Here is a 16,883-nt window from a genome sequence, read left to right on the forward strand (position 1 = left end):
ACAATTTAAACGTGAGATCTTCGAAGGTTGTCAACTTGATTATTGGTTGGACGATTTGTGATTTTTTTCTAGCTTTTTACATCTGAAGCTTATAGTACATTCATACCTACATTTAGATTCTTTTTATAAAAATACATTCTCACGGTTAATTATTTGGGGCGAATAATAGGGTTTTTCTTAATAACTTTGACATTTATGTAGAGCATATAATACTTGTGTAGGATATAATGATATAGGCTACACAACATATGTAGATACCAATTATATTATATAGGATATATAAATTATGTATATGTATCAATTATTACTAATTGTGGATAGAAAACACTAGTGGTATATGCATTGACTAATATACTATGTGTTAATTACTAATAGTGTGTATGAATTACTATTTGTGTAGGATGAATACTTTGTTGTGTAGGTATTGTATATGAAACTCTGAATGAACTCTTTGTATTTGTGTAGGATTGATACTTTGTTGTGTAGGTATTGTATATGAAACTCTAAATTGTATATGTGTAGGACTCTTATGTTGTGTAGGCACTAACTATGAATTTGTCTATGCATGATTTTTTTTTATGTGTAGGAAAACTTATTTGTTGTGTAAGATGTTTTTAAAATTATGATGTTTGTTTAATTTGTTGGATGTGTATGTTATTGCGTAGGACCAATGTGATGTTTACATATATAAAGAATGTCATGTTTGTTGTGGAGGACATATATGTAGGATTTTTGTCAAACAATTTTATGCCATGTAGGTATTTATGTCACTTGGAATAACGTGATGTGTTTTGTCATTTGGAATAATCCATTTTTTGTTATGGATTTATCATATATGATTTAATTGGTGATAAATAATAAAACTTTACGACCTCTTAAATAAGTGAATCAAAAAGGGTTAAATGCATATAATAAGATATGAAAAAGATCTTATTGGATTTGACCAAAATGATTTTTGATACAGAGGAATTTTGAAATAAAAAAATAGATGATAAGATAGGAATAATATAATATGATATATAAATTTTAATAATATGAAAATTTAATTAAACAAAAAAATTATTCCATCAACACACAAAAGTAAAACTTTCTGTATAAACTAATTATCGAAATTTACCTTCCTACCCCTTCATTTAAAAAAAAGAAAAAAGAACAGAAATTTTTTTATTGGTTGAAGCCATTTCTCTCATTTCTTACAATAATTTGATTTCTTTATTGAACTTAAACATGTATATGTATATGTATATGTATTTATGTTGTGTGTGTATATATATGCATATGCATATATGTTGTGTTTGTGATATATATATGTATATGTATATGTATATATGTTGTGTGTGGGTATATATATGTATATGCAAAATGAATCCTAGAAACAACCCGAACCAAACGAACCACCCATTCCCTCCTTTCTGTCAACACCATGGTTCGCAAAACCAACCGAACGTGAACTTACAATGGAACCCGATGAACCTAAACCAACCGAGCGATCCGTCTCAATTTCCCGACCCGAACCTAAACATGTACGCCAACCGAGCTATATGTTTTTTTTATATTTTTAGTTATGTATTTTTTTTGTATTTCTTTTTAATTTTAATGCATTTTTATTTAATTATTCGAAGAAATTGGTTTTTATTTGATTAGTTTAATTATAACAAGAAAATAATAAAAAAAGATACTGTGGGACCTAATTTGTAGCCCCTACACCATTACACCTCAAAAACAAATTCTCACTCCTTACTGACTGTGCGCCACGTGTCACATTTCGCCCCCATTTGTAGCCCCTCCACTACATATAGCCTTACTAACAAATTTTATTATTCATAACAAAACAAAAAAATAAACCTTTCCATCAACACCCTTAATGAGGCTAAATGAACGTGTAATGGAGTGATAAAAGAAGAGATTGGTGTTTCATGTGACGCATGTTTGATTTCTACCTCATCGTTTAGTTTCAACGGATGACGGGAGACTATACGAGTATGTGACGTTCATTAGTTGGATTTTTGAATTGAACGAATTTTACCTTATTGAACTGTCGTGCATTCAGGCAAGTGTTCACGACGTTGGCCTCATGTAAGAATTTGCCCAGATCGAAAAACGAGCGTATCCCGATATCCTGATAAAATAAATTTAACCGGTAACTAATTTGAAAAGTTTGCTAGCAACTTAAAAAAACATTCGGTCAATAAGAAAAATAAGAAAGGGAAAGTAAAAAACGCAAAGTAACTCCAAGAAGAGAAATGTTAATGTTAAATGTGGTGTGTCATCTGTATTGTACTACGTGCTCCCTCACACCACACCACACCACACCACACCACACTCCCATCTTCTTCTTCTTCTTCTTCTTCTTCTTCTTCTTCTTCTTCTTCATCAGTTTCTTCTTGAAATCAATTCAATCCAATTGAATGGGTTCTTTAATTGACCTCAACCTCTGTCCTGATCCTCCCACCACCACCTTAATCACCCCCAAAATCGAACCCAAATTAGAACCCCTTGACGTCATACCACCACTCAACCCACCTCTTTCTAATTCACCAAACCCTAACCCTAATCAATTCATCTCACACCCGAACAACGACGACACCAATGTCTACTCTGAATTCAACCGGATATCCGAGATGTTCCGTACAGCATTCGCCCAACAAATGGATACGGATAATAAATTCCAAGACTTTCCAACCCTCACGGATCCTGACGCTCAGGCAATCGTACCCGTACCCGACCCGTATGAAACCCATCTTTCCAATTCCACCGCCGTTGCTTCCTTTCGCCGGAAAGACCCACCTCGCTCGTCTGAACTGGTTAGGGTTACGAATCTCGGTATCGAAGACGAGAGGTATTTTCGAGAGGTTATGCGGAAAACCCGGATGATTTACGATTCGCTTAGGGTGTTAGTTGTTGCCGAGGACGAAAAGCGAAGGACTTTCGAGTTTGTGAGGAGTCCGCGGTCTCGGGGCGATTTGAAAGCTGCTTCGGTTATGAAAGAACGCGGGCTTTGGTTGAATCGGGATAAACGGATTGTTGGGGCGATTCCTGGGGTTAATGTGGGTGATGTGTTCTTTTTTCGGATGGAGTTATGTGTTGTGGGAATGCATGGGCAGGCACAAGCGGGAATTGATTACTTGACATCGACGCAGAGTTCGAATGGGGAGCCGATTGCCACTAGTGTGATTGTTTCTGGTGGGTATGAAGATGATGAAGATGCGGGTGATGTGATTGTGTACACTGGGCATGGTGGGCAAGATAAGCATTCGAGGCAAGTGGTTCATCAGAAGCTCGAAGGCGGAAACCTTGCTATGGAAAGAAGTATGCATTATGGGATTGAGGTACGCGTGATAAGAGGTTTTAGGTATGAAGGGAGTGCGAGTGGGAAAGTGTATGTTTATGATGGGTTGTATAAAATAGTTGAAGCTTGGTTCGATGTTGGGAAATCTGGGTTTGGAGTGTTTAAGTTTAAGCTTGTTAGAATCGAGAATCAAGTTGAAATGGGCAGTTCGGTTCTTAAGTTTGCAGAGAATTTAAGAACCAAACCGTTAGAGGTGAGGCCCACGGGATACGCCTCGTTTGATATTTCGATGAAGAAGGAGAACGTGCCCGTGTTTCTGTTCAATGACATTGATAGTAATCACGAGCCGATGTATTATGATTATTTAGTGACAACTGTTTTCCCACCTTTTGTGTATCACGTAAAGGGTGGCGGGTGTAACTGTGTAGGTGGATGTTCACAAGATTGTTTTTGTGCTAAGAAAAACGGGGGCGGGTTTGCTTATGATTCGAATGGTCTTTTGGTGAGAGGAAAGCCGGTGATATTTGAATGTGGACCCCACTGTCGTTGTCCTCCCAGTTGTCAAAACCGTGTTAGCCAAAAGGGCGTGAGGAATAGGTTTGAGGTGTTTAGATCGAGGGAAACGGGTTGGGGAGTTAGATCATTGGACTTGATACAAGCGGGTTCTTTTATTTGTGAATATACTGGAGTTGTGCTCACGAGGGAGCAAGCACAACTGTTTGCAATGAATGGGGATACTTTAGTTTATCCGAATCGGTTTGGTGAGAGATGGGCCGAATGGGGTGATTTGTCTCAAATATTCTCTGACTATGTACGTCCGTCATACCCGAGTGTTCCGCCTTTGGATTTTGGGATGGATGTTTCCAGAATGAGGAATCTTGCGTGTTATATGAGCCATAGTTCTTGTCCAAATGTTTTAGTTCAGTTGGTGCTTTATGATCACTCAAATGTTGCGTTTCCTCACCTTATGCTTTTTGCTATGGAGAATATTCCTCCGTTGCGGGAACTTAGTCTTGATTATGGAGCTGCAGATGAGTGGATGGGGAAGCTATCCATTTGTAACTGAATCAATTCCTGAATGTTGGTTTGTTTGTTTTTTTTGTCTGTCAAATTGTCAATGCAGATTCCGGGATGCATGATGCACTGAGGTAACTACAGTTTCGTATATTCACAAATCATTTTAAAATTATATTGGCATATGTGTTTTATTTTCTTGTCTTACTATGTCTAACTAATTGCTTGAATACCATACAGTTTAATCATACTTGTTAGGCTATTTCCTGCTTCTCAAATTGAGACACTGCTCATCTTTTTATAATAAGAAATCTTGCTTCTAAACAGAACCTGTTAATTAGGAAAAAGTTGAATCTAATTGCTTGAATACCATACGGTATAATCATACTGGTTAGGCTATTTTCTGCTTTTCAAATTGAGATATTGCTCGTCTTTTAGGAATAAGAAATCTTGCATCTAAACTGAAACTATTAATTAGGAAAAAATTGATACAGTATTTGGATGCCTAAGTCCCATTAAGTGGCAGATATAAAGTTGTTACTTATTATATTTGTTAATCATTGTTAGACATTTCAACTATAAATCTTGTTATAGATGTTAAGTGTATATAGTCTATTAGTTATATGGTTTATTAGTTTATTGCTCGCGGGCGAACATAGGTTTTCTTAGGAGAAAATGTACTAGCTTGTCGCTCAATATGGTACAGACCCTAGCCGCCACTCAAACTTGAATCGACATCGCTGCCAGTTTCCTTGTTTAAGAAGTGGTTCTACATTCAAGCAAGGTGATTCCACATTCACCGATTACTTTACTCGATTCTTGAGACATGAGGAAGAATCACACGCCTTATTCCCACCGACCACTGATTTGAAGATCCAGGAGGAGCAACGCCAAAATGGACGTCATGATGATCTTTGTTGGTCAATAACTAGGTATTCTAGTGCTTAACCTGTTTTGTTGAGAAACTCTACCACTATCTTCTCTGGTGGCATCCACGCACATTTTAGACAAGACCACACAATCCTTATAGATATGACTGCTATGCATACATCTACTTCTAAGGGCATAGGCGGAGGGCCGGAGGCTCTCATTAGGGTTGTTCACAAGCCATGCCCAAGCCAGGGTCAACTCGAATTTCCTGACAACGACCTCTCCTGGCCCGCAATTCGACGTGGTTCACTCATGTACATCATATGACTGGGATCATGGATTTTTGTCTAGCCTACATAGCGTTTCTCACTCTCCCGCTCGACTTGTAATGGTTCCTCATGCCTTGTTTGCGACTTTGGATCACCAATACGGCAAACCAAAACCTGTCTTTTGTTCTACCAGCTCCTATATTTTCTTATTGCCTTTGTTAAGTCGGTCAATTATGTCGTTCTATATACTGTCTAAGCATTCTTTTGTTGATTTATTGGGTTATGGACTTATGGGAGAGTTTGAGATGGCTCGTAATGCTTATGCCCACTTTGTATTCTTCAGACACAGCTCAAGGGTTGTTGTGGTTGTTTATGTTGATGTTCACAATCACATTGGGATGAAGAGGTCAAGATTACTGAGCCCAAACAACTCCTTTAGTCTCAGTTCCATATTAGCGGCTTACGTCACCCTCGATACTTTCTTGGCGTACATTAATATGTTGCAAGCCAGTTGATAGCCCATGTTTCTTACATGGAAGCCCCTTCTAGTCCTAGGGGGGGGGGGGGGCAGGGCTCAAAGAAGGATCCAGAAAAATAGCAACGAGTTATTCGCAAACTTAGCTACTTGACAGCTACTCGACCATATACTTTTATTATAAGTGTTCCAAGTCAGTTTTTGGCCGCACGGTACACCGGACAGGCGGAGACTAGGATGCTGCTCTTTGTGTATTGCGGTATATCATGTCACAGCAGGTTGAGGGGTTTGTATGAGTGCATTTATTAAGGAGGGAGATGGAAGGACATCGGGATTCTTAGATGTAGAGAAGATATGATTTCTTGTTTTCTTGATAGTCTACGACTGGGTATTGTGTTTGTAGGAGGAAATTTTGTGTTCTGGAAGAGTAAGAAGAGTGTTGAGTGTTCAGTCAAGAGTATAGAGCCAGGCTGGTGTGACACTGTCACATTAGATATGATATGGGCTTGTCGCCTTCTTAGAGAACTCAGGGTTGCAGTTCCTAAGTACTTGCTGCGGTTGTATTTTGATAGCTGATATTCTATACGTAAGCCAAGAATGAAGTATATCTAGAGGACGAAACATATAGTGTTGATCGTCATCGAATTAGAGATCAGGCAGTAGGCACTGAAACAGACCCTCTACCTAATCCGCCGATTCATGCCAAGACAAGATTTCAACTTGTAAATAATCTCACCAAATCTCTCCGAAACACATAAATTTACAGATTTTATTTATGACAAATTGGACATGATTAACATATGTGCTATATATTGGAGGTTCCCCTTAGCTGGAATGTGTTTGGATAGCTCCATCAACTTTACGATATACCATGTTGAAATTTTTATCTTTTGGTTGGTCTGAGACTTTCTATGTTGTAGCATACAAACATGGCCCTCCTATTTGTTTTGTCCATGTTTCTTGCATAGATAGTTAATTAGCATCCATCATTTCTCTTTCATTTGCCATTATTTTCTTTGATACTATAATTTTTCTGTTTTCTTCTTATTTCATTTTAGAGTAAACTTGTAAATTTGAATCTGACAAGAATCATCTTTATTTAATATAAGCAATTTCAAACTGCTTACTAAAAACTTTTTTTCCTTAAAATAAGCAGGTAACGGTAAGCAATTGATTTTGGCTTCGTCTTCTAACTTTTGGTTGAATTTTGTTGGTTTTTGCAGACAGGTACTCAGTGATTGGTTGGCAACTCTTTGACAAGGTTTTCTGTTTTCTGGTTGTCAATTCGTGACTTTTTTCCCAGCGTCTGATGGGGAATGATAAATTAAGGGATTTTAGAGCGAAAGTAGGTTGTTATTTAGCTACAGCGGGTCATCGTTTTAGGATTAAAATGCAGGTGAATTTTGTTGTAGACTTTTATGTGCTAGGATCAGAAATGATACTTATTAACATGTATGTATATATAAAGTTCAAACTTCCTACAATGCTTGTTAGCAAACCAAATGTTTAAATAAGTTGATTCTGGTCTTAAGTCTTATGTACTTTCATTTTTAGGGATTTGCCCATTTGACATTATCAGTCCATTTCAAGTGCTAGGTCCTCTTTTCATTTATCAAAATATGACTAAAATGTTTGAAGTCTGTGTGGACTATCTAAGAAGAAGCTGGACTTATGAAATATCAAACCACCAAGTCCTAAAATGTGTCTATTTTCTACGCTGTAATTGTACATATTTCATCAATCAATCACACTTAATAATAGTTTACTTCCATGCACGTTTTTTCTTCTCGAGTTCATAAGACCTGGTGCACTTGACATGCCTATTTTGACACAAATTATGATCCTTCAAACCTGCCTCGTGTATCTTTGTATTCTTTTTGGTTTGGGTTCTGGTTCCAAGCATTGTATCATTCTCTGTTTACACAACACCCAAAACTTCATTGATTCATTCCCATTTAAGAGACGCAACATGTGATTATATGAAGTCTACTTTCATACCTGGACTTGATAAAACAGCTCTTGGTGGCAACACAGTACTTGACTTGCTATTTGTGTCGGCAACTTTCCTGTTGACCTTGCCTGATTTAACATACATATACATAAATAAACTTATTATCTTATCAAAGGCTAAGATTGGATTATGAAATTCAAATCTTAATATCATATCATATCATACCCATGACGGAGCACTTGATATAGGAACCCTCACGTATGGGGGTGTGTAACCATCTTTATGTTCTGTAACATTAATAGACACGCTTAAATGGTTAATCAAGAAAAAACGAGAAACACGGTTGAGGGGAAATTAAAAAAACCTGGAGAAGTAGAAAGATGGTCATATAAAGATGGAGGCTGGAAATCCTTCAAATAAACCCCTGGTGGATTATCATATTCTTCATCTTGTATTACCTTAACCTTTGGATACACTTTCATGTCACAAAATCAGTTCATTAATATTGCATAGCCTAAGATGAACAGAAGCAAGAAAATAAATATAGTCATACTTGATTTTCTTCAAGAAAGATAGTTGATATTCTAGAATTCTAGGTGACTTGAGATTAGGCCAAACTTGGTGGTCTATAACACTATAAAAAGAAGTTTCAAGAACGAGAAGATAAAAAAAAAAAAAGGAATGATATGATATCAATCAAACTGGGATTTCAATAATAAGAATCGTGTTAAAAATGTCAACATAGGTGGCAGTCAACGCAAAGATTTGTATATGTAAAATGTGCCTCTTAGCAAAAGTGGTCGGCCGATTAGATCCCCACTCAAAATTGAAAGTCAAAAGCTTTCGTGAAGCTGAATTAATTAAAAAGAAATAAAAGAGACTTATAAGGAGCACCGAAATACATCTCCACGGCTCCACCACATAATAATCGATTATTTAGTTAGCGTGTATAAATACATAAACACATCTTGAAACAACCTTTAAAAGGTCAGCATACAGATTTTATTTTTATAATTAATATGCTTTTGACCCTAAATCATTCTTAATAATTAAATCCCTATTTCAATTCCAGGCCTTGCCTCGCAAAGCAGGCTTTAGCCGTTTTTTAGGTCCCGTTATTACAGAGCCCTGAACCCGTCTTTTTACTAAACCGAATAAAAACAAACTAAAAGAGTAAAGAAAAAAGGCCCAATAGTAATAGTCTAAAACTCATTTTATTTAGCTCACGGTATCTTTTGTTTAACCGATATGTGTTAACTGTTAAGTACCTGGTTCAATACCAATATCCATTTTTTATAATCCGTATCAGTTTGAGAACGAACTGTGACATTCGAATGTCATGCTGGCAATCTTGAACCTTTGTGTTGTTTATTATTATCACATTTATCGTCAATCTAATAAAAAAAGCTATACAGTATACACAAAGGACAATTTTTTTTTACTAGCCGATTGGGGCATCGAAATCTCATGGATGGACCTGTTTAAATTAGTGCATAGTAATTTGATAAATAATTATAATTTTCTCGTTATTGGTCTCAAGAGCTAGACCCAAACCCCAGCTCAATAATGATCATAATAGCTTATATTTCTTTTTTTCTTTTTCCTTTGAACGGCAAATAGCTTTTATTTCCAATCTAAAGTATGTTAAAGCGCATAATACTAAAATTAAACAGCTAAGGTCATAAAATCATGGTTTCTAACTTTCCATTATGTAACATTTTTAAGTACAATATTAATGTTTTGTTGGAAGTGTTGTAAATTTAGGCATTTAGCAACGATTTCTCATATTTGCAAAGTTTAATCAATATTGATTCCCACTTGAGTATATATAAAAATACAAATGCACCATCACTAGGTATCTTATGTAATCATAACAAAAAAGACGATACATTTCCTAAATAAAGCGTCACCCACATATCTAAATTTTTGACATGAAAAAATAAAAATAAAGAAATAAAAGTATGTTTGAAAATCTTTTCCAGCTTTGAAATCGTACATAGACAAATTGATTGAAGAAATCAAAAGGGAGATATTCGAGGCCACTAAGAGACAATTCACCACATGCCCTGTGACTTAGAATCAAATTAATATAAAAAATAAAAAATAAAAAAAGAAAAAAAATGACACCACTACTCCTACCAATTATCTTTTTCACCATAGACAAACATTCATTCATTCATTCTTACAATTACAGGATCATATTCCTAGATATTCATATTCATATCTTCATTAACATCTAAATCTACCAAAAACAAATACCTTCACTTTCACTTCTTTTTATGCCCATGGATTTGAAAAAGGCAACCCATTTCCACCTCCAAAATAGAAAGATTTTAGATCCCCTTTTAATAATCTGTTCATGTTCACAAAATCAATTAAAGTCAAAACAACATAAAAATCTACACAATCTTATTATAGATTCAACTTTGCCTCAATAATAATCTAACTAACTTACCATCATCTTTCTTCATTGCCTTCCTAGCAATCAACAATATCACAATTATAAACCCAACCCCTGCTGCCCCTCCTAGCAATAGCAACCGTCCTACCCGGATTCGACCCTATTAGAAACAATGTAATTAGTAAACGTTATAAATTAATATTATGCATATATCATATTAATGTTACCTATACACACCTGATGTAGAGGATGAATATGATGGCGACGAAGACGAAGACGACGAGGGGTTATTCGTTTTCGGTGTCCCATTCGGATAATAGTTATAGCTAATGAAGCACCTATGAAGATAAATTTGACCCAAAACCGAACCCCCACATTCGACTTGCGCTCTTTGGACAGCGGTTTTAACACAATTTCCACAATCAGTAGTCCCTAAATCCCCTTGACACTGTCCCAACACAAACACAGACTCATAACTAGTAGCATAAAACCCCCCATTCCCATTCCCACTCCCTAAACCATTTACCAAAGCCGAAAAAGCCGAATCCCTCCTCGCCTCAAACCCGCTCCCACCCGCATTCGATTTCCCACAAGTCTTGTACAACATTTCCATTCCGGATATTTGAGCAAACCCTGACACCTCATAAAGCATATAACAACCTAGAAGCTGGATTCTGGCAGCAACTGTTTTACCACATAGTTTGTCCATTAATATTGGGAGTCTGCTAACACATGTGTAACAGTCAACATTGGTCAAATCTCCTCTACATTGAAACAACCCAGAAACTGTGCCACTAGTTGTCTTGTAGAATTTGGACTTTGAAGATTGTTGAATGAGTGTGCCAAAGATAGTGGAAAGAGCTGATGCATAGACACCATTGGGATCTTGAAGAGGTTGGTTTGCACATCCTTTGTAAACTAAGTTAGTGTTATCTACTGCAGATTTAGTAATTATAAGGAGTGTGAAGAGGAAGAAGAAAGAAAAAGTGGACAAGGGTTTCATGGATAAAGGTCTGATTTTTAAATGTTTCTATTTATGTGGGGTTTGATTTTTAGATAGATTTGATGAGGGTTGAGGTTGGTAAAGTGGTGAAAAAGATTAGGGTTTTGGGTCTGTGAAAGAGTGTGGCCTACCTGAAGGTTACTGTGGAGGGTGGGTGTCTTATCCCATAAAAGATTAAGAAAAAGAAAAGAGAAAGAGGTGTGTACAGTCTCATATTTATGAATACTGGAACAAGTCTAGTTGTACAAATAATCTATTATTATTTGTGTGTCACATTTTGTTTTCAGGGTAGGTTTAGTAATAATTGTTTAGTGGCATAAATAATTTTAGGCTAAGAATATCTTTATTAACAAAGTTCAATTTGATTAGTCCAAAATTGTCATACTTTAGTGAGTTGTGATTCATAAAAACGACATTGTTACCCGTTAACTCATACACATTTAGGTAGAAGGGAGGGGGAGAGACAACGAACATAACATATATGATGAGGTGAGATCAGGAAAATTCAGGACAAGAGACCGAAAAAATTACTGAATATTTGTGGGGAGGAGAGAGAACGTTAGGAAGATATACAATTTTAGAACTAGGAACATATGAGATAACGACTCATATAATTGTAAACCTTAGATTTTTTTAATCCTGGTTTAAAAGTACTTTTCAAACATAATTTTTAATTAGTTTCAAGAATTATTAAAACGTTGAAAGATTTCACCTGCGAACTACGGGCCATAATGCCACACCACCTTCTTTCTATAAAAATAAATCACTGAATGGAAATGGGCCCAAAGAGCTCCAACTCAAACAAGAAACACAGATGCTAAGAATTGGGCCAGACTTTCAACTTGGGCTTTTCTTTTCGATCTCGTTGATTGTGAAGTTGTATTTAAGTTCTTTTATTACATGGTATAAAATGAAAATTTATTTAACTATTTAACTATCTATGTTTTGAAAATTTATTTAACTATTTAACTATCTATGTTTTAAAGATATCTCCCATATCTAAAATAGGAATGGCACGATATCGGTATAGATACTGAAAATCTGATCTCAAATTCTTCTTTGATATTGGTATTGAAAATGACCGGTTCTCAAATACTTGATATTGGTACCGTTGGAAAAAATTCGGTAAATGCCAGAGTACTGACTGGTCACTTTTTTTTAATAACTTGGTACTGATACCAAAATATTCGTTTAGATACCAGTTTGGTACCAGTACCTAGAGGTGCATAAATCGGGTTTTTCAAATACCCGGGGTTCGGGTATGGAACCGGGCTCGGGTATGACCGGGTATTGGAAAATCGGGTATTGGTAAAAACCGGGTCGGGTTCGGGTCCGGGTATTGCCTCTAAAAACCATACCTTATGCATCGGGTTCAGGTCGGGTATAGAACCGGGTATTTGCATACCCTATTTTCAGGTATTGAAAAAACCCTATTTGCGGGTTTTTTCGGGTATAAAATGGATTTTTAAAAGGTTGAACTTTTTAAGGGTATTTTTCGGGTATACATCGGGTATTTAAAATAACCGGTTTCGGGTAGTAGAAAAACCCGGTTCCGGGTATGGAACCGGTTCGGGTTTTCGAGTATTACCGGGTACAAATCGGGTCCGGTTCGGGTTTTAGTACCGAAATGCATACCCTATCCGTACCCTAAGGGTTCGGGTATTAAAAACCCGGGTTTCATAAAAACCGGTTCCTGATTTTTATTTCGGGTCCGTTTCCGAATTCGGGTTTTTTGTGCACCTCTACCAGTACCTGATACCATTTGCCCATCCCTAATTAAAAACCTTTTCAATTACTACTACTTTAATGTCGGTTGAGTATCGGGCCTAGGCCCATACAATTGTAGAGCTCCATCGTTTTATATTTACGCTTCACAAGTTGTTTCTCTCTTCCTATTCCCACATACTCCCTGTGTGACAATATTAGGGCAACTAATCCACCATTTACTCAATGGATGGAGGTAGAGCCCTCCAACTCAACCCGGACTTGCTGCATGTAGTAGTCCCAAAGCTTCTTTCTGTTTAGGGTGCTGGGTGGAGTCTTAAGGTAAGTTCCACTCTCTAATTGTAAATTTGTGTTCCAACTTTGTACCAGGTTAGGTTATATGTTGTGGTAATATGAAATATGAACAAAAGGTGATGGCACGTAGGTACCACACGTATAGCAATTGGTTTCACAATTTACACCGAAGAACATATTTTGTAGTAGGGTGAGATACGAAATGTGGTGGTGGGTGAGATAGATATAAATGATTGGTTTACATTATTAATTAGGGAATATATTTTAAAGAAAAATTTAAACAAAAAGTGTCCCTCCTAGCCCGGTGTATTCTCTACACCCCCTCCCCTTTTCTCCATGGCGGTGTTCCACCCTCACATCGTCGACGTGGCGTGGTGCACGCCCACACACCCCTTCCATAAGGCTTAGCGTTATAGTGGTTTTTAAAAATTTACATATTGTTGCATTTATGTTTTGTGATTCTCATTCTATTCCATGACTCTTGTAAGTGCTTGTATTACAACCCAGTGTGCATGGAGGTGGTTATTATGCTTTTAAATTATGTATAAAAGTGATTACAACTATGCGTCTTTCTTCTAATCTCTTTACCCTTAATTCCAACAAATTTCTTTAAGAACATTTCATTTTGAAGGTTACTGTGGAGGGTGTCTTATCCCATAAACGATAAAGAGTGTGGCCTACTTGAAGGTTACTGTGGAGGGTGTCTTATCCCATAAACGATCAAGAAAAAGAAAGAGATTTTCTCACCACACCGTCGGTGTGGTTAGAAAACCGCTCTGGCCGTCATGTAGGGATCTATACGTGGCATATTGAAGCCGCCGTCTTAAAAGAAGTGTTTCTTTTGTCTTTTATATGTCTTTTATTTGGATTGTTGGGCTTTATTTTGATTAGTTAATTGTTTTTTTTGTTAAAAATAATTCTTTGAACTGATTTTCCGTTATCGGCTTTTGTTACTATTCATTAGTTAATTCATTTTGTTAAAACTAATTATTTGATCGTGTTTTTCTATATTTGTTAGTTGGATTTTAATCATTATAACCTTGCAATATTAGAAAACATAATACCATTTTCAAAAACTGACAATATAACAAAACATAATACCATCTCAAAGAGTTTCATACAAAATACCAAGATAATGTGCATAAATATCTACAATATTGTGTCGTCCCCCCCCCCCCGGGATGTGCTTGCCTAGTGGTAAAAACATGGCGGGGTAACGCGTAATCCTCACTACGCTGTCGGCTGGCCTCCCGATGCATCAACCAATCGATCTGACGCTGCATCCGTAGCAACACGTCCTCTACTCTCCGTAAGCGAGTATGTCACGTCCCATCCTAAGGCGGAATGCCGGGGCGCGAACTGAATGATCACAGCTCCCAAGGTACTATCATACAGTTTAAATATGACAATATTTAACTTATTTATTTATATTCAATCAAATACACATTGTCTCAACTTGTTACTCACCTTGACGATTAAGTGAGTAAATCCAAGAGATAAAATAAACGATCAAGGTTATCGCGACATTTATTCTGATCCAAACAGACCTGAGACTTATACAAAAATAAAAGTAGAGTAAAAATTGAGAACATATCCACTGGAATCAATCCAAACGGATGTATATAACTTCAGTTATGATATTTTTAATAAATAAGCGAGTTGGTACTGACCAGAATCTAAACTGCGATTCGGGAGCCGGGTTTTGGTCAGTACACTCAAAATATCAAAATAAACATAAAAGTTTTTTTAGCCCGAAAGCTAATTTTGACCGGAAGATAGAGAAATCTAATAGTAATTATTATGACTATTATGCCCTAAAACGGACCGGGATGAAATTGACCACCGAAAATCCCTCAATCCCATAAATTGGTTGAAGGATTTTGTTATTTGAATGAAAACATATGAAATCACAGAAGACAACTTACGTGGAAGATGAATGGAATAATGAGAAAACACGAGTTAAAGGTCTTGAAGCACAAAGTCATCTGTCTTGAAACGCTTGAAGAACTTGGAGAAATCAATGGCGGAGGCCAAGATGACGAAATTTAGGGATGGTGGCTGAGTTTTGCAGTAGGAATTAGGGTTTAGACAATGTTTAATTGTTGTGTGAGCTACACGTTCTAGTTATTATTATTATTAGCTTTTTTGTATTATAAAAAAATTAAAAAAATATTTTGATAATGATGAGTAATGAGTTAATTGAGAAGATATACACTCCAACATTATTCTATTGATGATAGATTATTTATGCGTATATTTTGTTATTTTGTTATATTGTTATCTAATGTAACTTATACGTGTATACTAGTAACTTAGACAAAAGGTTGTATATTTTGAACTAGTCAAACAAAACATGAATGCTAGCATTATTTATCTTTTTTCTTTTTAAAGGAAAGCTAGCATTAACTCATGTGCGAATTTTGAACTTATTTAAATGCAAGACAATTATTTCTGATAACAAATTTATTGCCCACATTATACAAGTATTTCAAATATTATTCGATAATCAAGAGCAATATATTCTTTAATTAATGTTCACAAACGCTACACAAAGAAAGTCGTCGTTTAAAAAATAATAATAATAATAATTAAATTTAGTGGCTAAATGAACACGAGCAAAGTTTTATTCATGTTTATGAACACTTAACGAACGAGATTTTATTTTTGTGCTTGTTTTTTAAGGAAATGAATGTGGTCACGAACGGTTTACGAATACTTACCGAATGAGATTTTATGTTCGTGTCCGTTCATTAAAGAAAAGAATGTGTTCACGAATACAAACGAACACAAGTAAAATCTACGTAACATAGACAACACCAACATAAAGCCCCTGACTGGCGTACGCCACGACAGTTTCGATGTAGGGTACGTTGGTTCCTGTACGGCACCGAAAAAAAATTGACCGTTAACTACATGGACATTTATTGTTTTGGTATTTTAAATATTGGAAAGTCACCCAATGTAATCAGCAATATAATCCACACGACCCAACCCATAAGGATTGTTAAAATAATTAATTAAAGAACATTCAATAAATCACTTAATTTATGCATGATAGATTAGTTTATGCTCATAATCGATCCAAGTTCATATTTATTTTCGGTTCTGCATTTTATGTATTTTAAAGAGAATAAAACAAAAACAAGTAAATTGTGTGGATGTAATTCCGTTCATTGTTGAAGATATAAAGTTTAGGGGTCATAATGCAATAACTAAAAACTATGTATAGTATTGTATTTATCAAGTGTGTAAAGTATATGGTCCAGAATGTCTATGAATAAACTTGACAACTACCATACATAATATGTATTGTGAATCGGTATCTTGAACAACATATATACTATGGTTCGGTATGTATAAGTAGTGTCGATCACATCCAAAAAGTACAACTCGATCAATGCCATAAAATCCCTGTGCAAATTTTTTGTTTTTTCATTTGTGTTAATTAATCAACCGTGTGCGTCATTTAACTTTCTAGCCAACAATTGGTATTCGAGGTTTGCATTCTCATATTAACTTTGGAATTTTGTATTGAACAATATAGTATAGTAGCTAGAAAATCTATCCGAATAGAATTAAATATGTCAAAGTG

The 16,883-nt window shown here is 35.9% G+C and overlaps 1 long non-coding RNA gene and 2 pseudogenes across 3 annotated transcripts; 1 reads left to right on the top strand and 2 right to left on the bottom strand.

Moving 5' to 3' along the window:
* Window positions 1-2,367: 2,367 nt before the first annotated feature.
* Window positions 2,368-7,464, top strand: LOC143620377 (histone-lysine N-methyltransferase family member SUVH9 pseudogene; annotated as a pseudogene). 2 transcript variants are annotated; one of them, XR_013151329.1, is made up of 2 exons: window positions 2,368-4,437; window positions 7,141-7,464. The product of XR_013151329.1 is annotated as a histone-lysine N-methyltransferase family member SUVH9 pseudogene, transcript variant X1 (transcript). The 2 variants fall into 2 exon arrangements; XR_013151330.1 differs by lacking the exon at window positions 7,141-7,464 and adding an exon at window positions 4,652-4,905 and having other exon boundaries at window positions 2,368-4,514.
* A 106-nt stretch (window positions 7,465-7,570) lies between these two features.
* Window positions 7,571-8,001, bottom strand: LOC143620379 (uncharacterized). Its single transcript, XR_013151332.1, has 2 exons — window positions 7,916-8,001; window positions 7,571-7,831 (listed from the first exon to the last, which is right to left on the bottom strand). It is a non-coding gene; the product is annotated as an uncharacterized LOC143620379 (long non-coding RNA).
* Window positions 8,002-10,492: 2,491 nt separating this feature from the next.
* LOC143620285 (plasmodesmata-located protein 3 pseudogene) lies at window positions 10,493-11,277 on the bottom strand (annotated as a pseudogene).
* Window positions 11,278-16,883: the final 5,606 nt, after the last annotated feature.

The sequence above is a fragment of the Bidens hawaiensis genome, unplaced genomic scaffold (genome assembly GCF_021521415.1).
Source record: "Bidens hawaiensis isolate Kalapana, Puna unplaced genomic scaffold, B.hawaiensis_p1.1 tig00002553_1, whole genome shotgun sequence".
NCBI lineage: Eukaryota > Viridiplantae > Streptophyta > Magnoliopsida > Asterales > Asteraceae > Bidens > Bidens hawaiensis.